Below are 8,960 nucleotides of genomic sequence, written 5' to 3' on the forward strand. Positions count from 1 at the left end.
CACATCCAAACGATGACTGAAAGTAGAGATACTCTAATCATCAAGAACTCTCAGCCATGCTTGTAGCTGTTTCCTTCACTTCACACTGACTCTACAGACATTCTGGGCTTGGATGTGATGTTTGCGGTTATTGTGTATGCTGGTTGTGTTGCTGTGTTGATTTGTGTGTGGTTGTGTTGTGTTGGGAGAGCTGTGTGGATTTGCACAGGGGGCATCTGGACCTTCAGGTGTGGCAGCTGGTCCAAGTAATCCACCCTCTGTGCAGTCTTCCTCATACAACCAATGAATTTGTTGCATGCAAGTTAGCTGTAGAAAAAAGGTGGTGACTGGTTGAGTTTCCCGGGATATTACAATGGTCTAGGATTCTGGGCACGGCCTAAATACATGCCTTACTGTACCTGTGGGAGTAATTCATCAATTCGAAATGGCTGAGAACTTAAAAACTGGATGGTAACAAACCACAAAACCTAATGATTATTCCACCGGGTGATATTTTGAACAAAAGGAGCTCAACCATGCTTGTTGTCACTTCCCTCCCTTCCCACTGAGTGACACACAGACGGACATTCCTGGAATCTTATTTTATAGATTTAAGATGCCAGAGATGAATTACAAAAGTTATAAAAAGAATCTGTATGAAGAGTAAAAGATTAATCCTACTGAATTTATCTGAACCTGATTGGATAAAGTGGGGAGTGGGAATTCCAATTCAGTCCCCCTACCACAGAAACTCTCACCATCGAAGCAGAACATCATCGTCATAATTCACTATCTTTGGCTGAACAGACCTAAAATGCTGGACATTGTTACTAGCTCCTTGTGAACAGAGCAGCCTTTACAGCTGTCAAAGAAGGTTTCGCGTTTGTCAACTACACCACAAATGAACTGAAAACATACCCAGCATATGTTGAGAATAAATTCACACCTGAGCCCATTTGAGAACACTGCAGGATTATTGTACCTGCCATACAGTTATTTTATGGTATAACACTTAATTTTGTTAAATCCTATTTACTTAAAAAGTTGACTAATTTGTCTGTGCATTTCACGGCAATTAGTTAATTTCTGTCACTGTATTAAGGAGTTCAAGATTACAGACAATCAACTTAATCACCTCAGGAAATGGAGGTGACTTTTCAAAGTATTTACCGAGGAACAACAATGAGCTGGTAGGACACTGGGATATTTGAGGTGAAACTCATTGGAGTTATATCAATATCTTTGGGGTCAATGGGAGACTTCAAGGTAAAGTTCTGCAAAATCGTTGTCAGTAGCAAAAATAGCTCCATCCGAGCCAGAGCCTCTCCCAAGCAACTCCGTTTCCCTGCAATGAAAAAGGAATATTGAAGAGATATTGGAGATCTTTCTTTGCTGCACTTTACATGCTGTTTCTATGGATGGAGGATAATGGAAGTCACTCTGAGTTCAGGATGGTAGGAAAGCATTTTGAGCTTAAGAAGCCATTCAAAGATTGTTTTAAGGTTTGAGTTCCATATATAAAGCGGTCTTTTTAAATCCAGTTTGGGGAGAGGGTTGGGAAGATGTGGGATTTGAGGAATAGCTTATGCGCTTCCCAAGTTAGCTAATAAGTATTAAAGGGAGAGTAATGTGGTGGTTATTGGGTAACAAGTAAGGAGGTGCAGGCAGGATCATGAACAGGTGGATGAAGGAATAATTGATCATGGATTCATTTACGCCAGACAGACACCAGAAAAGCATGAAGTTGCCAAGCAGAGCAAAGAGAGGGGTATGTCGAGTGCATCCGAAAAATCACTTCAGACAGCTAGTGGGAAGTAACACGGTTTAAAGACTGATAGATGTTTTACTAGCATGAGAGACTCTGCTTCATGGACCACCTGAAAACCCTCTGCAGACAGTGTGAGCCAGCAGAATCATTGAGGCAAAGCTAGAAGATATGAGATCTGAAATAAACATGGATATCTTTACCTATAGAAAACGGCATGAAGAAGTCACTCTTCTTGAAGGCACCATTTTCATCCAAGAAATGCACTGGGTTAAATTGCTCTGGGTTTGGAAATTCCTTGCTGTCACATAGGACTGACCGCAGCACAGGGAATATAGTGGTGCCCTAAATTAGGAAACATATAAACGAGTTAAAGTGGATACTATCCAAAGCAGAGAAACCTTGAAAATTCAGAGCTGGACAGTGGGTCCCATCTTGATTTTTCTTCATTCCCTTGCAGTTCCTGAACTTCATGTTTTCAACCAGAAGCAGCAATATTAAAATTCCATGAGAAGAGCTAATCCCACTGAAATCCCATCCACAGGGAAATCCTCTTCAGAGAGGTTGTACTATCTGTTCATTATCCTGAATTCAACATAGTTTGGGGAGAGTTTGGCTAAGATCCAGAAGTTTCACTTGCACCTCTGAGCTGATGCTCCGAAGCAGCTGAGGTTTCCTGGTCAAGATACTGTATTCATCACACCAACAGTTTCCCTGTTATTCATAATTAAACTAAGAGCCCCATGCAATTTTACAGTCCAACTCACAGTCAGCAACCCCGCCCCTGAGTATGGTGAGTTCTGGTGCATTTTAACAGCTCAACAGGTTCACAGTTTGGTGGAGATTAAAACGGGGTAAATTTTATCAGACAAATACAGTTTATCCAGCAGAAATGCAGTTTCAGCTGATCCGAAACTATCTGCAAATTTGACCCAATCAGTTTTGTCTGGGAAAAAGTTCAGAAAACACATCGGAGGAGGGGTGTGTGTCTTCCTATAACTTTGAGGCCAGAGGCTAAGGTACTTGGGATGTGAAAGATGCAAGTTTGAATCCCCAATTTGGAGCAACAATTTGAACTCAGATCTTGCCCCCATCCAAAATGAGGATTCTAACCTCCAAGCTCTCAGATATTCCAGGATAGGCTCCTTTCAATCTGTCCTTATGAAGCTGTTCCACTTTTTATTAATATTTAAATATCCACTGAGCCAGCGAGAATGAGAAAGGCACTCACCTGGGAGGCAGGAGATGTGGATTCAAATGCCTCCTCTGAATCAAGCAGAGGGAAGAATTTAATCCACATTTCTTAAATCCCAGATTTTTGGCCTAATGAAAATACAAAGTGGAACAGCTTGACCAGGAGGACTTGAGAACAGAATAACCTAAATGCTGGTGATTAGGGCACTCAGGGGGAAGAACTGCACTTGAGTCCCTGCTTCACTGAATATTTAAGTATTGATATGAAACAGAATAGCTTCCGCAAGAGAGATTGAGGACTCACCCCAGCATAGTCTATAGCCTGGTGCTTAGGCTACTCACTGGAGAAATCTGAGTTCAAGTCCTGGCTCCAGAGTGGAGGTACAAATCTAGGTCTCCCACATCCCAGGAAAGTGCCCAATCCACTGGGCTAAAGCATTAAACAAGAGGGATAAAACCCACACCAAGATTTCTGAAGTAGACCAGATTTTTCCAACTTGCTGACAAATTGCGAATATTTTCAGAAGCTAAACGAATATTTTTTCTGATTTTTTTTTGGCTTGCTGGCTGAACTGAGCTCAGTAACTGGCATCATCCGACTAACAGTAAGAACCCGACTCAATTTTACAGAAACCTCAGCCTTGAAACGTGGTTTGTTTTGTGGTGTGTATTTATCTATACTGGTTTGCATTCAATTCCAGAAATGGGCAAATGTGCGGGGAGCTCTGATCCTTTTTAAACCTATTCATTCATTACTCCTTTGCATGCACTATTTTGTTTTGATTTGACCGAAGAGTATCAAGAAGTTTCCCCAGAAACACCCCCCTTTGGCCCCAAAAAAGAAGGGAATGATTGCACGCATTGATGTTATACCAAATCTTAGCTGCACATCACCGCTAAAGTTATTCGCTATTCCGTATCTTACTGCTACACAACTAGGCCCTAAAACCTTCTTTTGGATGGAAACCCTAACCTGCAGACTATGAAAGTCTGTTCAGCTGCAAACAGAGGCTTAGAAAGTTTCAATATAATTGGTATATTCCTGGCAATTATTTAAAACTCCCACCACATAAAAACTGGCCAAACTATTTCTATCACGAATGCAGAACTGCCTCTTTCACCAAGAACTGACCTTGGGGATAATGTATTGTCTGAAATGAGTGTCTTTAGTCACAGCACGTGGGACACCAAGAGGGCAAGAGAGATGAATCTCTGGATCTCATGTACAACGGCATCTGTGTAGGGCATCTGGCTTTGATATGCCATGCAGGGGCTTCGGCTTCGGCCGATCACAAGGTCAATCTCTACATGAACCTTCTCTGTCATCAAATTAATGAGATTTAACACCAAGACTAAAGAACAGGATTCCCATGGATTTGCCCAACTGTCGGTTGCTCTGCCCCCAAAACACAAGTCTCAGCAGATGGACATTGGGAATATAACAAAACAGGTAAAATTTTCTGTTACAGAAACTACTGTACTAGGTATCTATGACAAAGGGCCAACAATGTAATCACAGAGCAGTGATATTGTTTATACCTGGTTCTGTTACTAACTAGAGCACAATGTAAAATTATCACCAGTGCATCTAAATATCTACTAAGCAAGAGAGTCCCAAAGCATCTCCCCCACAAGGCCATTTGCTAATGTGCAGGGCTGTCCTTAACCATACACAAAGTATGCAGGTGTGTAGGGCACCAGAAAATTTGGGGCACCAAATTTCCTGGTGCCCTGCGCAGCTGCGTGCTGCTCCATCCCCTGCTCTGGCTCTTCTCCAGGGCCCCTGCCTCTGCTTCACCCCACCTCTTCCTGCCCCAGCCCCTCCCGCACTCCCCGAGGACTCCAAAAATGGTCGGGGCCTGCACTCACCGGTGAGTGGAGAGACCCGGCCCCAACCTGCTCTGCTCCTCTGGCTCCCAGCTGTGCCACCGGCGAGTTCTGGGGGGCAGTTCCCCCCTCCCTCCAAGCCTGGGAACCAGGGGAGCAGAGCAGGCTGGGACCAGGTCACTCTACTTCCTGCAGGAAGTGGCCAGCCCCCCTCTCTCCCATCCCCCTTGGAGGCCTGGGGCCAACCCACTCCCTCCCATGGAGGCCTGTGGCAGGGCCCCATACAGCCCCCCCTACCCCCCCGCGGAGTCCTGGGGCCTCACACAGCCCCCCCCGGAGGGGCTGCATAGGGCACCAAAATAGCCAGGGACGGCCCTGCTAATATGAAGTTGGAATTAGCACTGGATACAGATTTTTTTTAGCACTAACAGAGCTTTGATTTAAGCCCTTACATGATCCTGTCCTCTACAAGCCCATTAAATCCAAAGGCAAAACAACTTTGCCTTCATTCAGGGGAAAGGGGCCCGTTTGACAGCCCTGCAATGTGAAAGCATCTGTTACACACAGAACAGACACACCCTGGTGAGTGGCAGGGCCAGGAGCGGGGCCAGGGTGTTTGGTGCCTTGGCGGGGGTCCTTCTGCGCTCCCGGTCGTTGGTGGCAATTCTGTGGCGGAGGGGTCCTTCCAGGCTCCCGGTCTTCGGGGCACTTCGGCGGCGGGTCCTGGAGTGAGTGAAGGACCCGCCGCAGAATTGCCGCCGAAGACCCGGAGCGCGGAAGGAACTCCCGCTGCCGAATTGCCACCGAGGGCAGCAAAATGCTACCCCCCCAAATCCTGGTGCCCTAAGTGACTGCCTAGGTCACCTAAATGGAAGCTCCAGCCCTGGGCAGGGCAAGCTTCTCTTTTACAAACACTGCAATTAAACACACACAGCTGGCCATGTCAGCTGACTCAGGCTCGCAGGACTCAGGCTACAGGGCTGTTTAGAGGTTAGGGCTCAGGCTGGAGCCAAGGCTCAGGGACCCCAGGAAGAGGGAGGGTCCCAGAGCCTGGGCTCCAGCCCAAGCCAAAACATCTACACAGCAGTTAAACAGCCCTGTAGCCCAAGTCCTGTGAGCCAGACCCAGTTGACCCGGGCCAGCCACGGATGTTTAATTGTAGTGTAGACATACACATGTACTTCCCTTATCAGAGAACCTGAACACTGATCTGGGTTTGGGAGAGGAATTCAATCACAACAGCCCCATTCAGCCTTTGGATCCTCTCCTCAGATGGCCAATATGGGGACAAGTAATGCCCACTGTACTGGTGCTTTTTGGATGAGAACTTCTGCCTGCAGGGAACTGGAGTAAGAAAGTCCTCCAACAATCTTCAACTCACTTCACATGAACCAAAGAACATCCACTGCATGGCAGTCATGCAGGTCATGCAGGTCACTGCTAACCCAGGCCAGATGTGATCTGATGATTTAACGAAGGAGGCTCTGCCTACATTTACTGATCTATAGAGCCAGGCTCTCCTCACATCTCCCGAAGACTTAACATTTTGTGTGTGTGTGTCACTGTTACCTTCGATTTCTGGATATTTCATAAGAAGCTTGAGTCCACGTTTCAGGGTGTCACTGGTTGTCCCTGTTCCAGCAAAGAATAAACCTAATGTTCTGTTTAACAAGCTCTCAGTGGTAAATTCCGACTGGCTGTTATTTTGCTCCTGCAAAAAGGTTTGGTACAGATGGTTGATAATTGATTGTAAAGGCATTGGATCTATTGTCACAAGCCAAAAAAGTCTCATTTTCTACCCAAAATGTGACCCACCTGGCATCGTTATACAAATCCTACAGAAATGGGCCATAGTACTGGAGATTACAGCGGTATTATTGCAGTGCTTTGGGCCATTTCTGTTCACTAATGTGCTTTTACATGAGTGAGGAAAATAGGGCTTCCCCCTTTATATTTCAATTTCCTTGTCTCCCTTTAGGGGCTTCTGAAAAGCCACGTACTCTGTTGTTCCTTGACAAATAAATAGCACTGATATGTATAACCCACTCCCCAGTAAAGGGGAAGGGCTGTGGCTAGCACCTACTTGTTTTACTTTGATGAGGAAAGCATCGATGAAGTCTTGAGGGCAGCTGGGCTCCAGGGACTCTCTGTGCATCTCCACTCTCTCCAGAACAAACTTTCTCAATTCCTCAAAATGTTTAAAGATTCTCTGGTGAGGCCCAGGGATATAATGCATGAGAGTCGGGAAAAAAATTGTACAGCTGTAAAGATTGAAAGAAAAACACATCTTGGTTTTCCTGGGCAGAGAAGCTTCCTTCATAGTATTTACTCAAATGACTTAACTGCAGCAGCACAGACTCTTCTGTGACATCTTATTTTCTAAATGGATTCTGAAGAACTTTGAAAATTTTACCAACTCCCATTACCCAATGCATATATATATCCCACACAAAACTTCAGGGACATTCAGTTACATTAGCTAAAAGGCTCTCCATTATTTTCAAAATAGACACATCTTGTTTTTGAAAAATCACCCTCTAAACACAGACTGGTAGCACATTATAGATTTTCAAAAGGAAATTTACTTTAGTCGTGCTGAGGTTGAATTTAAAAGACTCACATTCTTTGCCAATGTAACTCCATTGATTTCGAATGAGTTATGCCAGCAGACAGTTTGGCCCTTCATTTGATACATTTAGTGAGGTTTTCAGGAAGGGGACATGGAGGTAAGTGGCTGTGAGCTGGATTGAAAAAGAGTTTATTTTGGAAGTGAGAAATGTGATCACATTCACTGTCATGTTGCTTATGTGATAAGGCATGTGACATGTGATTGGTGTGGACATTAACATTTAACTGGCAACTTCCTTGATTTTTACCGATAATGTTGATAGTGAATATCTTTAAGCAAATTTAATTCTAAGCTAATGACGTGCTTTGTGTGGGAATTTAAACAATACTTAGAAAACAAGTTTGAGGCTGGGTTTGGTAGTAGCTGCAGCCTAGCCAGAAGGAGACCATTATGAGAATCTGAAATAACACTTGTTTATGGAAAATTAATAGTTAAAGAAAGAAATTTCTGTTCCCTCCCCAAATAGAAAGGAGAAGAATAGAATAAATCCCTGATCATACCACTTTCCTGGAGAGCGCAAGAAGCTAGTTAATTTCATCTATGAGATTTATTAAAGTCACAAACTTCTTATCTTCATAGTCAAACTGGTCCCCAAAGACAATCGAGCAGATGACATTGGAGGTGGCATGGTTGAGGAAGAGGGTGGGGTCAAAGGGCCCGCCCTGGAGCAAAACCAAACTAAAGAGTCAGTTTTAATTTAGTGTCTTCACCCTCCGCATCAGAGTCACTGGCAGCATGGAGATGTTGTGGATCTCCAACCACAGGGAAGACTCAAGGTAGGGCTGACAGCAATATTCCCTGAGGAAGGTGGTTTAGGGCTGCCCCAATCCCTCCCTCTTACCTCTCACATGCTAAATTAAACACTTGCCACTTTTTTTTCTGGCAATCAGTTTAACTCTGTCTGTTCTGCTGCTCTCTGCCTGGCACACTCTGGTCTGACATGGGGCCATCAGTGCCTCTTTGACTGACACCCGCCTGTCTGACTTGGATCCCATTTCACAGGAAAGATCCCAACCTTTCACAACAAGATCCTGCTCAGAGGGCTCTGCCTGAGCCACTGCTTGTGTTGTTGTAGCATCATCACTAACTCCCAGAGCACAGCAATCTCCCCTTGGCACTGCCAGCCTGGGCCATACAGTGCAAATACACAGTTGTTGTGCTAGGGAAGGAATAAAGTCTCCCAGCACAACAGCAGGGGGGATGGGTCTGCTTTCCACCTTCAGAGTGCGCTAAGCAGACCCCACAGCTCAGCTAATGCAGCTGGAGAGGCTGAATGTCCCACTGGCTCACCAGTGACATCTTAGCTCCGTTTCAGGTTCTCCCTTCCCCATAAGCACAAGGAACACATGGGGCTGGTAACTGAGAGCTAACCTGGGGCTGCAGCGTCAGAGGGAGCAGCACAACATTCCTGGGAATTATCGGCAAGAGTTCACCCCTCTAACCTGAGAGCACAGTGCTCATGGGGAACATCCAGAAGCAGCATTTTCTTCATGCACCAGACCCCTGCTCATGTCCCTCACCCGTCGATTCTCTTTGACTCATTCCCAACAGGAATAGCTGCCCCTT

The 8,960-nt window shown here is 45.2% G+C and overlaps 1 pseudogene; it reads right to left on the minus strand.

The window, feature by feature from the left end:
- Positions 1-1,145: 1,145 nt before the first annotated feature.
- Positions 1,146-8,693, minus strand: LOC127053877 (cytochrome P450 2H2-like; annotated as a pseudogene).
- Positions 8,694-8,960: the final 267 nt, after the last annotated feature.

Source organism: Gopherus flavomarginatus, chromosome 6 (genome assembly GCF_025201925.1).
Source record: "Gopherus flavomarginatus isolate rGopFla2 chromosome 6, rGopFla2.mat.asm, whole genome shotgun sequence".
Taxonomy (NCBI): domain Eukaryota; kingdom Metazoa; phylum Chordata; order Testudines; family Testudinidae; genus Gopherus; species Gopherus flavomarginatus.